The sequence below is a fragment of the Orcinus orca genome, chromosome 8 (assembly GCF_937001465.1).
Source record: "Orcinus orca chromosome 8, mOrcOrc1.1, whole genome shotgun sequence".
NCBI classification, from domain to species: Eukaryota; Metazoa; Chordata; class Mammalia; order Artiodactyla; family Delphinidae; genus Orcinus; species Orcinus orca.
Window position 1 is genome coordinate 47,249,743 of NC_064566.1, and position 14,377 is coordinate 47,264,119.

Consider the following 14,377-nt stretch of genomic DNA (forward strand, 5'->3'; position numbering starts at 1 on the left):
AGAATAACAGGGATCCCCAAGACCACCCCCAGATTTGACGACTTGCTAAGAGAACTCACAGGGTTCGTTATACAGTTGTTACTCATTGCTATCATTTATTATAGGGAAAGGATACTACGTCAGTGTCCAAAAGACCACCCTTAGGCTCAATGATTCACTAGGACTTGGCAGGGCTCAGGGAAGCTCTTATCCTCCTAGTTATGGTCTATTACAGCTAGAGGATTCAGATTAAAATCAGCCAGGAGAAAAGGCTTTGGGGCAAAGCAAGAGAAATCACGTGCAAGCTTCCAGTGACTCCTCCCTGTGGAGTCACATGAGAACACATGCGATTCTCCCAGCAACAATGTTGCCAACGAGGGATCGCACCCAAGCCTTGGTGTCCAAGGTTTATGATGGAGGGTTAAGTCATATTGATGCGCCACGCCTGTATGACTGACCTCAGCTGCCACGACAATTTCCCTGCCTCCCCAGAGCAGAAAGAGTTCACTACATAAATCATTTTCTTAGGATAAACTTATCTGGTCAGACTGGTGCAGCATGGCCCAAAGCCTCTTGTCAGCCAGCATATTCTAAGGGGCCAGAGGTTATCTCCAAGAAGCCAGGCTAAGGACCAGTCCTGAAGACAAACCTTTCTTTGGAATGTGTAAGGTTTGAGCAACCCAGGCCTGCTAAGTTAGTCCTTTCCTGCCCAGATGCAAAACAAAATCAGCAGAGAAAAAAGACACATGGGATGAAGCCTGGAGGAAACCAGGCATGAGCTTCCCCAGGGTCCTCTCCCAGTGGAGTCACACAGGACAGGCTAAATGCCCCAGCAACAAGTTGTGACATCTGTGAAATGCCGTCTACCGGAGAAGCTCGCTGAAGACTCAATGCCCAGGGGCTTTATTGGGGGCTGGTTCCTTAGGTACCCTTTGCCTAGCACATACCAAAAGTTGGAATCCCCAAAGAAAGCATAAACCATATTTTTTATAAACAGATTAGGCACAGTGAGCCATTCTTATCAGGAAATGGGGGGAACCCTCCTGAAATTCAAATTCCCAGATGCTAGCCAAGGGCCAAGCGTGCAAGCACACATTCTCAGACCTGCTACGTTTACTCTTTTCTGTGTAGGAGGAGAGTCCTGAATTGACTATTCACCAAAGCAAGATAGAGCAACTTCCAGAAAAGCCTGACCCTGAATTGGCAAGATTAAATTTTGTCATTGGTAGAAGTGAGTATTAAAGGGCTGTTTGTAAGAGGAAAAGAGAAGGAAAGTTGTAATTTTGCTTACCTGAGCTTTATTACTATGGCATTTGTATTCAAATACGTAATTACAAATTGTATTAAAAAGCTATGATAAAGTAGCGAATGCTCTGAGAATGTAAGTGCAGGAAGGTGGGATTCGGGGAATTGGTCTAGTCTGATGGGATGCAAAAGGGCTTTCCTGAGGAAGTAACATTTGAGCTGGGATCTGAATGATTAACATAAGTTAATTAGGTAACGTTGGGGATGAGAACATTTCGGGCACAGAGCCCAGCGTGAATAAAGGCCCTGAAGTGGAAAGAAATATTGTAAGTTTAAGAAAAAGAAAGGGGCTTCCCTGGTGGTGCAGTGGTTGGGAGTCCGCCTGCCGATGCAGGGGACACGGGTTCGTGCCCCGGTCCGGGAGGATCCCATGAGCCTGTGCTCTGCAACGGGAGAGGCCACAACAGTGAGAGGCCCGTGTACCGCAAAAAAAAAAAAAAAAAAGAAAAGAAAGGGTAACACTGGACCTGGAATCCATGGCCCAAGGTTGGTGGTGGAGGGAAATACAGCTGATGTAGAGGTCTGGAGGCAAGTGATGCAGACCCTTGAAAGCCACGAAGATTCTGGTCTATATCCTAGACCAGAAGGCTAGGATGGGAAGTCATTGAAGGATTTTAAGCAAGGTGGCAACTTGCTCTGATTTGCCAGACCTTGGGGTGGGCACTGAGAATGTGACATGGACTCCTCTTTGACTGGCTCACAGGTCACTGGCCTCTGGCCTCTCCCTTGGGTTCAGACCAGCCAACTAGTTTACCTTATTGGCCCTGGACATTGAGACGACCTGCCCCCATTAGAACTCACATCGACAAAGTAATATCATACCTTTAAAGCAGCCCCTCTCACAGTTTGCAGAAGGCTTCTCTGAATACTGCCTTCAGAGCTGGGCGACAGGTTAACAGATATTTGGTCCTGTCAAAGACATCCGTGAGAGATTTGGTCCACTCCAAATGGTCCTTGATATTTTGTCATATTTGGTGCTGTCCAAAATGTCCATGGAGACTTTCGGTCCACACCAAAAGGTCCTTGATATTTGGTCCCGTCCAAAACCATTTGGCAGGGACCAAATATGCTCAAGGATGTTTTTGTTTTTTGTTTTTTGTGCGATACGCGGGCCTCTCACTGTTATGGCCTCTCCCATTGCGGAGCACAGGCTCCGTACGCGCAGGCTCAGTGGCCATGGCTCACAGGCCCAGCCGCTCCGCGGCATGTAGGATCTTCCCGGACCAGGGCACAAACCCGTGTCCCCTGCATCAGCAGGCAGACTCTCAACCACTGCGCCACCAGGGAAGCCCAACTCATGGATGTTTTTGAAAGGACCAAATGTCCTGCAAAGGGGCTAAGAGTCCCAGCTTGAGTTAGATGTTGCTTGTAACTCAGCAACATCAATGACATTGGCTGCTCCTGCTAAAAAGATTCCATTGACTGAATTTCAGACTTAAATGTGATTTCCAGTGATGTTTGGAATGGGCCCAAGGGGCAGTGCAGTGGAGGTGGGAATCTGTGCATTCCCCTGAGGAAACGCTGATATGCAAAGATCCCTGTGTGCATCACTGCCTTGGAGTGCAGGTGGGGCTGTAGGACAGGCGCTCTTGGCTCAGAAGTGGCCAATGGAGGCACACTAGTAGCTGTGGTCAGCGCAGGGCACTGTGCCTGGTCCCACCGCAGTTGAAGGTGTTGGCTTCTGGGCCAAGACCTTAGCAAACTCTACTTACCTGGGCAGAGAACCCCGGAATCCTAGCCCCCTTCAGCACTGGTGGTATCAACCACCTCTACTGTTAAAAGTGTGTATCACTTAACCCTCTTCCTTTGGTAACACATGCTTTAGATTGCAGAACTTCAGAAAGTTCCTTCTGGCCTGGGCGTAGGAACCCTGAGCTCAAACCTTGCCTTTGCTTCCAAATCTCCCTGAGGCCTTGTGTAGGTTTCTTCCTCCCCAGATGTGAGTGATACCTGGGTTGCTATGACAATAAGTGCTCTTGGAGTCAAGCCCTCTGCAGCAAATGCTGGTGGTGCCTTGTGCCCCCTCCCCAGACCCACCTGATTTCAGTACAGCTGTGGTGGAGAGTTCCTGTGCGTATTACCAGCAACCCACCTAAAGAACCTGCCACAGTGTTTCTGCTTTTCTGGCTCAGGAATTTCTCTGAAGGAAACACAGTGCATGGACAGCCACAGGTGCTGCCTGGAAGTATAAGAGAGTTATCCCAAGGCAAACACCCAGCTAATGGAGAACTGGTGGTTGGCCTTTCTACATGGCTCTTCATGGAGTCCTTGCAAGAGTACACCTTGGTTGCTACAGAGGTAACTAGCTCAATAAGGCACTCTCTCTCTCTTTTTTTTTCTCATTTTCTTGCATCACTCTTTCCACTCTCTCACTCTTGCTTCCTGGCTCAGCCTTCCAAAGATCTGGCCTTTACGTACATAATAGCTTTGTACTGCGTCAAATTAGCTAAGCTGGAACTATGTTTTCCAGAACATCCCTCCTTGTCTGGTTCTGTGTTACAATGGCCCCGAGAAACAGTTTGTGTGAGATTTGGAGGCAGAAGAGAAGCAGCAGCCTGTGTGCATATGTGTGTGTGTATGTGCACATGGGCATGCACACACATGCTCTGAAGGTCTGTGCAGGGCCAGGCACTGTGGCAGCTCCACAAGCTGTCGCTGATTGGTATTGTTAGCATGGGACAGCATCCAAGCTGGTGGCTCTTCCAGCTCTTGCCAAATCTCCCCTTCAGCTTCTTCAAGACTCCACCAGCTCCTGTGATTCCGTCAGCTCTAATGCATACAGTAAACTCCTTACTCCTTATCACTCACAGTTGTTCTGTGTCTCTGATTGACCCCTGACTGAATCAAATGCTATGGGGGAAGTGGTTCCAGGATGGGGTCTCTGAATTGGTTTTGGATTACTCAGAATTGGATCTGATTAGATTTTAAATTATTAACAACCCTATTTCCATAGGCAAAGGGAACAATGGTAAAGCATAGCGTGCAAGAGCGAAACAGTTACTCAAATTATAATCTAAAGACATTGGTAATCAAATGCCTATAGAAGGCAGGCTTTGGATGACCAAGTAGTTGCTGCCATAGAACATTTTAGTGAAAATCAAGAGTATAATGGGGTTGATCATTTGCTTCTAAGCGCAGATGGAGAACCTGGGAAAAAATGATACGGTCAGTGTTTTAAATTCCTAGTTCAAGGTCTTCTTCCTGGTAAGGGACATAAAATCTTCTCTAGTTGCCCTGAAAGAAACTGTTATTTTGGGCTTCCCTGGTGGCACAGTGGTTGAGAGTCCGCCTGCCGATGCAGGGGACACTGGTTCGTGCCCTGGTCCGGGAAGATCCCACATGCCGTGGAGCGGCTGGGCCCATGAGCCATGACCGCTGAGCCTGTGCGTCCAGAGCCTGTGCTCCGCAACAGGAGGGGCCACAACAGTGAGAGGCCCGCATACCGAAAAAAAAAAAAAAAAACAAAAAACAAGAACAACAAAAAAAAGAAACTGTTATTTTTTTGTAGCTTCAGGGCCAAGATTCCTGAAAACCAAACCCAAATCCAGAGACTAATCCCCTGGGTGGTTGAGAGTATAATGCAAATTATATTCTCAACCACTCAGAGTCTCGTTAAAGAGATTGGGGTTGGGGAGGACCTGAAAACTGGGATGAGGGCACGTGAGCAGATTTTGATGAAGGTGGGGGCCTTGAACCCCTAAATTATGCTGAGGCTCCTTTGCGGGTAGAAAGAGCTCTTCCTCTCCTGATATGAATATGTTTGTGTATATATTAAGCGATATTTTTCCTTCACTTCTCCCATTCCCTTACCATCTAATACGAGACGTGTAAATAGTCATCTAATTTCAGGATTTAAGTTACATGATATCAAAAGGGGCATGTGACTCAGCTAGAAGGGATATCACTGAAAGATAGACAAAGGTCTCTGTCCTCTTTTGGAGAGTGGGTTCTCCTCTGCTTGAACCCTGTCTGATACACAGTTGTAGGCCCATGGAGAGCAAACGTGGGAGCAGAACTTGAGGCTGTTGGGCTGGGACTGGGGTGGGGAGAATTTACTGACCTGGGAGCACTCTCCCGTGATTCGGGATTGAATGCTCAGGCAAGGGCAACGGGAGCTGGTCTGACACATTTGCTGCGATCACTCCCTAAAGCTTGGATATGGTGATGGCCCTGCAGTGAGGTGTGTAGAGGACAACATCGGTGCTTTGCTCCGATCCTTTTGGGTCCCTTTTTCCTATTCCTCTGTGTGTCCTGCCCACCTTTCACTTTCACCGACAGCTTTTATGTACTCTTGCTTCTAAAATCCAACTCCTGCACCTCTTCCTCGGAGGACTGCCTTCATACTATGAAGCTACACAAAGAGCCGTAGGTACCTAGGAATGTACTTCCACCCTGGGTGGCCCTCGCCTAACACCTTTTAGGTGCAGGGGTATGAAAGTGCAGCATCCTTGCCTTGGGCACGTGCAACACGGAGGTGTAACTTGTGCTCCGGGGCCTCCCTGTGGTCTCTGAGATCACATTCTTGCTTTACTTCCGTGTCCTCCTGCACCCACTCCTTTCCCTGTCTCCTGCAGAGGCATCTCAGCAGCGTGCTGGAGCTGACCAGAACCAGAAGCCAATTGTTAGCATCTCTTCTCAACTCCATGTTCAGAAAGGTCCTGTTGGTAGCTTTAAATTGGCCATGGTGGGAGCATTCACCACGGAGTGTTCATGGAAATGGGCAAACGCTACAAATCAAGGCTTTCTTTCCAAAGAGCCAGTTGTTAATCATTTACCATCACACCACTAAGGCACTTCCTTAACAAATCACTTGTACGTAAGTATTCACTTCAGAGTCTGGCTCTGGAGAACCCACCCTGAGAAAGGAACTACCTTGGCAGTTACTGAGTGTCGGGGGGCTCGGGGAGGTGGGTATGTTGGAATGGATTTATTACATGAGACCAGACAACCCACTATCTCTTTTTAGTTCTAAAAGCAAGAAAGGCATCTTCAGCAGGTTCAAGCTGAGGTCCCAGCTGCCCTGACTCTTGAGTTCTATGACCTGAAAGTCCAACAGTGCCAGAGGCCTCTGTGTTAGATGGGAACACTGTGTGGATGGAGTCTGTGGGAAGTTCCAAAAGGAGACCTTTCAGGTTTGAGAGCTAAGCCACGCCTCCTGCAGCACAGAGCTACTCGTTTGAAAAAGCAGCTCATGGTGTGCCACCAGGCCCAAGTACAGCCTGCAAAGACCTGAAAATGGGACATCAAGACACTGTACGACTAGAAATGCCCACTGCAGTCTGGGCCACCAGTCATAAGTTGGCCCAGTCATGAACTGGGCGATTATGTTCACTAGTTCACCAGTCTTGAAAGGATGCTTCATTGTATGATGACAATGGTACTTTTAGGTCAGGCTCAGAGGGCACAAGTAAGCTGCATGGAAAGGTGGCTTAGACTCCACGTCACATAACCCTGTTGCACCAACCTGCTCCCTCAGCTCACGTTCACGCATGTGGGGGGTTCCCGACCATGACAGCTGTAGGAGGAAAAAATCTGAACCTGGCATATGGATGGGTTGGCTTGACACAATGGTACAAACCAAAACTGAATTGCAGCCATACTGCACACCCACTTGGGACAAGTGCTAAAAGTGAGTGGGTGGTGAGGGAAACCCTCCTCGTGGGCAGTACACTTGGCCATCAACTTTGCATGTAGGGAGGCGTGGTCTGAGGTGAGAATATACATGGACTTCTGAGCAGTGGAGAATAACTCAATTGGTTGGTCAGAGGCCTGGGTGAAGGAAGATTGGAATACTGGAGAAGGAAGTCTGGGGGAAAGGTGAGTGGATGGACTAATAGTAGAGGCGTCAGATTGGGCAGATCTTTGTCTCCAGTCACTGCTCATCAGAAAGCAACTGCTGCTGAAGAGGAGGCCCTCAACAACCAGGTACACAGAATGACGTGTTTGGTGGCTACCAGTTGGTTTCTATCCTCAACCAAGGAAGTGCTTGGGCCCACGAACAGAGTGGGAAGGTGGCAGAGCTGGAAGCTCTGCATAGGCCCAATGACAGGGATTCCTCTCACCAAGGCTGATTTATGGATACCTACTGCTGCTACTGAACACTCATCGCAGAGGCTGGATCTCATTATGGTGTCATTCCTTGAGGAGACTACCCCAGCACTCGGCAAGTTGATTGCATCAGACTTCTTCTCCTTACTGGAACTGAAAGCTTTTCTGAATATGGATTTATCTTCCATGCTGTAGCGTTTCTCCAGTGACTTATAGAATGTCTCATTATCAACCTGGGATCCTGTAGAGTGAAATCTCAGCTGAAGGGTGTGTATTATGGTAAAGCACTGTGACAACAGTTCTGTAAAACAAGGGGTCTTACCATATACTTCGTTACCCGGAAGCAGAGGGTAGAAAGTGGGAATGCCCTCTTAAAGGCTCAGCCAGGGAGCCAGCTTTAGGATGACACCCTGTGGATTAGGACACTGTCCTCCAGGGTGCAGTATATGCATTAAACTATCAGCCGATGTACAGCGCTATGTCCCCGGTAGTTAGAATACACAGGGCCAAGAAGCCAAGGGGTGAAGTGGAACTGACCCCTTTCATCATCACCCCGGGGACCTCCTTGCAGAAACTGTTTGCCATTTCTGCGACTGGCTCTGTTATATTAGAGGACCTGACCCTGTGGGGGACATCTTCCACTGGTTAACATGGGAAGCTTTCCATTTTGGGCTCCTCGTGCCAGTGGGCCATGAGGCAAAAAGAGAGTTATCATATTGGAGAGAGCAATCATCCCTGACTGTCCAGAAGAGATAAGGATACTCTGCATAATGGGGTCAGGCAGGATTCACCTGACACCTGGGTGCTGGAGTGGCTCTTGGTGCTTTCAGGCCTGGTGATGACAGTGACTAGGCAATCACAGCCAACAAAGCCTGATGACGGCAAAGAAGCCAAGGGCTCAGGCCCTCAGGACACGCAATCCAGACCAGCGCTGGCTGCCGGGTTTTGGGAAGGAGATGATGAATATTAATAGTGGCTTAGGAGCAACCACAGCAGGGGAACTATATTCCACTGACTCTCCTGTTGAAAGTTTTTTTTTTTTTTAAACACAGCTTGCAACTGACCACTGCCTTTAAGAGTCAATGACAGAGTGGACTTATTGTGGGTCCTGAGCAGATCTGAGTGATACAAAGGGTGTACCTTCACAGACACTTTCTGTTCCCTGTGCCATAGCCCATAACCTCCCCGACTTCAGCACAGCTGTGGTGGACAGCTCCTCGCACAGCGTTCACAGCCCACTGCAAGCTCTCCTTATCAGCTAGCGAAGTACGCTCAGCCCACCTGTAGATGCAGCCTGTAAGCATGAGGAAGTTAACCTCCTAAGAAATTCTCCAACCAACGGGAGAACTGGTTAAATGTCCCAGCCTTCAAGTCTTTCAGCAGGAGAATTCTCAGGGGTATTTTACACAGCTCCTTAGAGAAGATTCTCAGTGGAATGGAAACGACCAGCTTAATACCATAGATTGTATGGCAGGCTTTCCCTCCCTTCCTTGTCTCCATTCACTTCTGCTTCCTGGAGCATATTATGGGCTGGTTGTTTCCCTCCCAAAAGATATGTTGAAATCCTAAGCCCTGGTATCTGGAAACGTGACCTTATTTGGCAATAGGGTTCTGAAGATGTAAACAAATTAAGATGAGGTCCATAGGGCGAGCCCTAATCCAATATGACTGGTGTCCTTACAAGAGGGATGTCTGCAAACAGACCACGAGGAGAATGCCAGATGACAACAGGGGCAGAGACTGAAGTGCTGCAGCTGCAAAACAAGGAACAGCTGGGCTACCAGAAGCTGGGGAAGGCAAGGAAGGAGCCTCCTCCAGAGGCTTCAGAGGGAGCACGGCCCACAAACCCCTTGATTTCAGACTTCCAGCCTCCAGAACTGTGAGAGAGTAAGTTTCTGTGGTCATGAGACACCAAGTTTGTGGTACTTTTTTATGACAACCCTAGGAATCTAATACAGATTGCCTTCCCCAACAACTACCTTCCCCACGAGTCCTCGTCACATGTTTTACTTTCAGGGGACCCACACTATGTATGTCCCCTCTCCAGCTGCACTTTGGGGTTTCTCAGCTAACCCTTACCTCGATCCATCTCTTGCACCCCAATCAGCCAAGTAGTCTTACCTGGGACTGTTGGGACGTGATCCTGCCTGGTACCATTCTCTTTCTTCCAGGCTCCAGAGTTTGGTGAGGGTCCCTCACTCACCTGCCCAAAACTCTAGTAACATACAGAGAGGCCAGGCTCTTTCATAGGGTGCCCAGGACTATATATGAGCTTTGGTACCACTCCTTCCCTGGCTGGAAAGCCCCAGAAACTTCATTTTGGTGGTCAGGGCCTGGGTTTCTCCTGGAAAGTGGAAGCTCCAGGACTTTTGTATAGAGGGGCTTGTAGATTACAATCTGATTGGAGGGAGAGTGGGCCCTAGAAGATTTACTTAAAACTGTGTTTCCAAACCATGTTTTGAAAAGAAGTATGCTTATTTGGAGTGATGTTGGGGTGGGCATAGAGTAAGATACTTGGGTGTCATCACCCTATGGCTCAAAGGTGACCAAGAGAAGAATCTCCAGCAGCTTTGGTCACTTACCGTGTACCCATCTAGCCTCTCCAAAGCAGAAGTTGCTTTTTCTTTACCAGGCCCTTGGAAAACTACTCAGAAAAAGGAATGTAAACTGGCAACCAACAGACTTTAAGTAGCGCAAGGGCGCCCTCTGGTGGCCATGACTCAGAAAGCCTCAGACAGAGAGCAGTGCTCTCAGGGAACAAAGTGGCAGAGGGACCAACATAGTGGGACATGGAGACCATTATAAGACTGATGGCCATCATCATGAGACAGAGACATAAACACAGGACTGGCAACCCGAATAAGGTAGAAGATAGACCAGGAAGGATCAGACAGACCATCATGGAACAAACGGACTTAATCACAGCCTAGATCATCACCAAATGCAACTGTTTTCCCTTCTGGGAGACGTCACCGGGGAAAAGGGGGACATCTGAAATTTCGCTAGCCCTGTTAGAGCTTGCACTACTGAAGTGCATGTATTCCTAGACATTACAGTAAGTGTAAGAGCAACTCAGTTCCGGCAGTTGGGCCCTGTTTGAACGTTCCTGGAAATGCTGACCGTGGCTAGCACGTGGGAGAAATGCTAATTTCATCTACGCTTGGAACCTGATGTCACAGTCATACGCTGTGCCGAGCACACTTGCAGTAAGAGAGGCCTCCTTGATTCTTCAAGGAGGCCTGAGTGAGACCTGCTGTGGAGTAGAGCCTGGCCACTGCTGGAAATTCTGTGGGTGCTGGAAGGTGAAATGGTCTCTCTGCCTAGAACGAGCTGAGCAGAAACAAGCAAGACGCCAATCCCCTGCTGAAGCCCTTGCCTCAGACTCCCTGCCTCAGGGGGTAGGACGGCTCAGTTTACCTGTTCCATCCTTCTTGACCAGAGCAAGAATCCAGTTAAGACCCCACACCTGCTGCCTTCAAGAGTCCACCAGTGGCTGTGCGCCATGTTCTTCACGGGATCCAGAGCTTCCTGCTCTTGCCAGAGACCTCTCCATATCGGCCTCCCAGCACTCTCCTGGCCCACCAGGGACAAAGCTCTAAAGTAATTCTCTCTCTTGGGACTCCAGCAGAGCCCAAGGCCTCTCTTGCGGCCAAGGAGCCCACAGGCTCAAGAGAGCAGATAGGCTGGAGTTAGGAACAGGGAACCGTGTCCAGATTTCCACGTCCCTAGACTCTCCCGTGCTCTCCAAGCCTACTTGGATTGAGTTCATTTTTACTGGGACTCTGGTTTGGGCTGATGGAGGAGAGTTTTATGGCAATTATGGACCCATGGAGGGCAGAGGGGGATCATATTGTCTCTGGTCCCCTCAGCTTCCCACTCCCTCCCTCCACAGTGGAGAGAGGGCAAGAGGAAGCTGGGATTTACTCTCACAAAGGTGTCCTTCACATGCAGAGGTTGGATGGCACTGTGTGGGCTTCCCAGATGACAATGTGTGCACAAAGTAGGGGACACAGATCATCCCAAAGAAACGGAAAGCCAGACATTCATGTCTGCACACAGTTGTTCACCATGAAATGATGTTAGCACAAGACCGGAAACAACCCACAAGTCCAACACTAAAAAATTGTTTAGAGCTTGTCCATGTAATAGAAATTTATGAAACTATTCAAAATAAGGGTTTTGAAGGCTTAATGGCATGGATAATGAGTACTTTATACTGTTTATTTAAAAAATTATTTTATAAATTTTGTTGAAATTTCAAAATACATAATCAACCCCAGGTTCAGAGAACTTGTGAGACACGCCAGATGACTTCTGGGGAGGATCTGAGGAAGCAGGTGACCCCACAGAGAAGGCAAGGCAACAGAAACTGTCGTGGCTGTTATCACAACTCAGTTTTTACCTCTAGGCTGCTGCATCCTTGGAAACACAACTCCCTATAGACAGGCCATTGTAAAATTGAGTAATATTTTGATCTTCACCCCACTTTCTTCAAAGCTCTTCCTGTTTTGTGTCCAGTCAATTCCCAATGTCTTTCAAGACTGAATTCCCTCTCTAGCTCTCAGGCAGATTTAAGCATGCCCTCTACTGTGCCTCCCCAAGATTTGTTCCTATTTCTTTTACAGCAATTATTCCATTTTGTCACAATTGTTTATTTTTGTGCGTCTCCACTCCGAGACTGAAACCCATAGGGGGCAGAGGGCACAGTTCATCTACGTCTGTATCCCCAGCGTCCTACACTAGGTCTGGCGTACACTAAATATTTGCAGAATAAATGAGTTAAACAAATGACCTGTCTGGTGTGCTCCTTCCCTCCAGCCCCTCCCCAAAGGATCCCGGTGCCCCTGATGAACTTACTATGCCCAGAGTGTCTCGTGCTAATTATTCTACAAGCCATCCATTCATGTATTCACATCACATACATTTACTGAGAACCTAATCTGTATATGGGTTGCTCTGGGATCTAACAGCCAAAAGAACAGACAGTCCTTGCTCTCAGAGAGCTTGTGTTCTTACAGAGGATAAACAGACAAGTCCAAAATGGTGAGACAGATGCTAAGTAGGAGGAAGTTGTGGGATCGTGGTACAGGAGCACCTTCCAAGAGGAGTCAGCATCCAGACTAACCCTGAAGGAGTAGGAGTACTAAGCCAGCTAAAGGGGCTGTGCTCTAGGCAGAGGGCAGAGCAAAGGCAGCCCAGGCTGAGTGTACGGGGCAGAGCTGCAGAGGCAGGCGAGGCCACGATGAGCCTACAGGTTGTGGTAGATGTCTGACTTCACCCTGGCAATAAGACACCCCTGAACTTCATCTGAGGCATGTGCTGGTCGGATTTACAAGAGCAGTGCGCCTGCTGTGAGAAGGGGTGGAAGAGGGGGAATAGGGAACCTGTTTTCCTCTACTCCACGCTGACTACTCACATCAAACACTTCTGTGACCAGATATGCAGCTGATTTCCTCACACCAAGCAATGCCGATACCAGCTGAGCGTCCTCTGGTCTAACTCAGTTCTGACATCATCTACCTGGAGACAGCGCCAGATCCTAAGGCTAAAGACTCAGTCCCACAAGACTGCTCCCCGGCCCCCGCCCCCCCATTAAGATGCCAGTCACAAGTCCAGGTTGGCACCAGTGCTTCTCATCCACCGGCTATAAACGCGAGGCTCCCACAACGCCCTCCTCGGGTTTAATTAACTTGCCAGAGCAGCTCACAGAACTCAGGAAAAGTCTACTTACCGTTTCTGCTTTGTTCCAAAGGATATTAAAGGGTATGACTGAACAGCAGATGAAGAGGCACACAGGGCGAGGTCTGCAAGGGTCCCAGGCACAAGAGCAACTGTCCCTGTGGAGTTTGGGGCACGCTATCTTCCTGGCACGTGTCTTGCTCCTGGACACATTCTCGTTCACCAACCCAGCTCTCCAAACTTTGTCCTTTTGGGCTTTTAATGGAGGCCCCATCACACAGGCACAATTGATTAAACCTGTGGTCATTGTGCTGCAACCTTCAGCCCCTCTCCCCACCCTGGGCGCCAATCACATGGTCGGCTCACATGGCAACCAGCCCCCATCCTGCGGTTATCTAGGAGCTTTCCAAAAATCACGTCATTAACATAAACTCAGGTGTGGTTGAAAGAGGCTGGTTAGGAATAACAAGAGTCTCTTGACATCTTTGTATGTCTTATCACTTACGAAATTCCAAAGAGTTTAAGAGCTGCATGCCAGGAACCTAGGAACGTGGATGAAAATATGTATTTCTTATTATATCACAGAGGGCAAGAGTGATGGCAGAGTTGTGGTAAATTGGTTAAGGCGTGATGGGGGGAGGGGGAATCAAGGATTCATCCAAGGTTTCTGGCTTTGACAACTGGGGACATGGTTGCATCATCACGTGAGAAAGTGATTTGTGGGTGAGGAAAGACAATCAATTCAATATGAAAAGTGCTGAATTTAAGATGCTTCTGAGACATCCAGGTGAGAGATATGATGTTCATTTAACTAGTCTGGAATCAGGAAACCAGTTCTGAATTGGGGCCGGAGCTGCAGCCTGGGCATCTTAATCAGTCCCAGGCTTCCCTGAGCTCCTCCAGGCAGAGGACCCAGGCCAGAACCCTGGGGTATGGAACGGTTGTGGGGAGAGGTGTCAGAGGAGGAGGGACCAGTTAGTTGCCAGATGTCATGCCCAGACACACCCTGCAGTGTTCTCAGCACAGGCACAACCACATACAAAGAGAACGTGTGAACACACATTTCACAGGAGACAAACTTGTGCACATATAAGCAAAGGCTGGGGGAAAAAGCCAGCATCCTTTTAGGCACAGAGGAGTGTCTCTGACTTATGAACACCTCCACAGACATGAGTGGGCAACAATGAAGTGACACTGGTGACACTGAGCCTTTGCACACCCTATTTTCTGTGCATAGAATGCCTTATTTTCCTCTCTCTTCTTTTTCGGTCTCTTTTTCATTCAAGTCCAGCTTAGATTTCATTCCCTAACTGGAAGCTTTCCATGACCTACAACACCTTGTGATTCCCAAGGTGATGGTCTCTTT

At 48.5% G+C, this 14,377-nt stretch overlaps 1 long non-coding RNA gene across 1 annotated transcript; it reads right to left on the reverse strand.

Moving 5' to 3' along the window:
- Positions 1-7,246: 7,246 nt before the first annotated feature.
- On the reverse strand, positions 7,247-12,917 carry LOC125965255 (uncharacterized). Its single transcript, XR_007478943.1, has 3 exons — positions 12,749-12,917; positions 8,473-8,613; positions 7,247-7,573 (listed from the first exon to the last, which is right to left on the reverse strand). It is a non-coding gene; the product is annotated as an uncharacterized LOC125965255 (long non-coding RNA).
- Between the last annotated feature and the right edge of the window lie 1,460 nt (positions 12,918-14,377).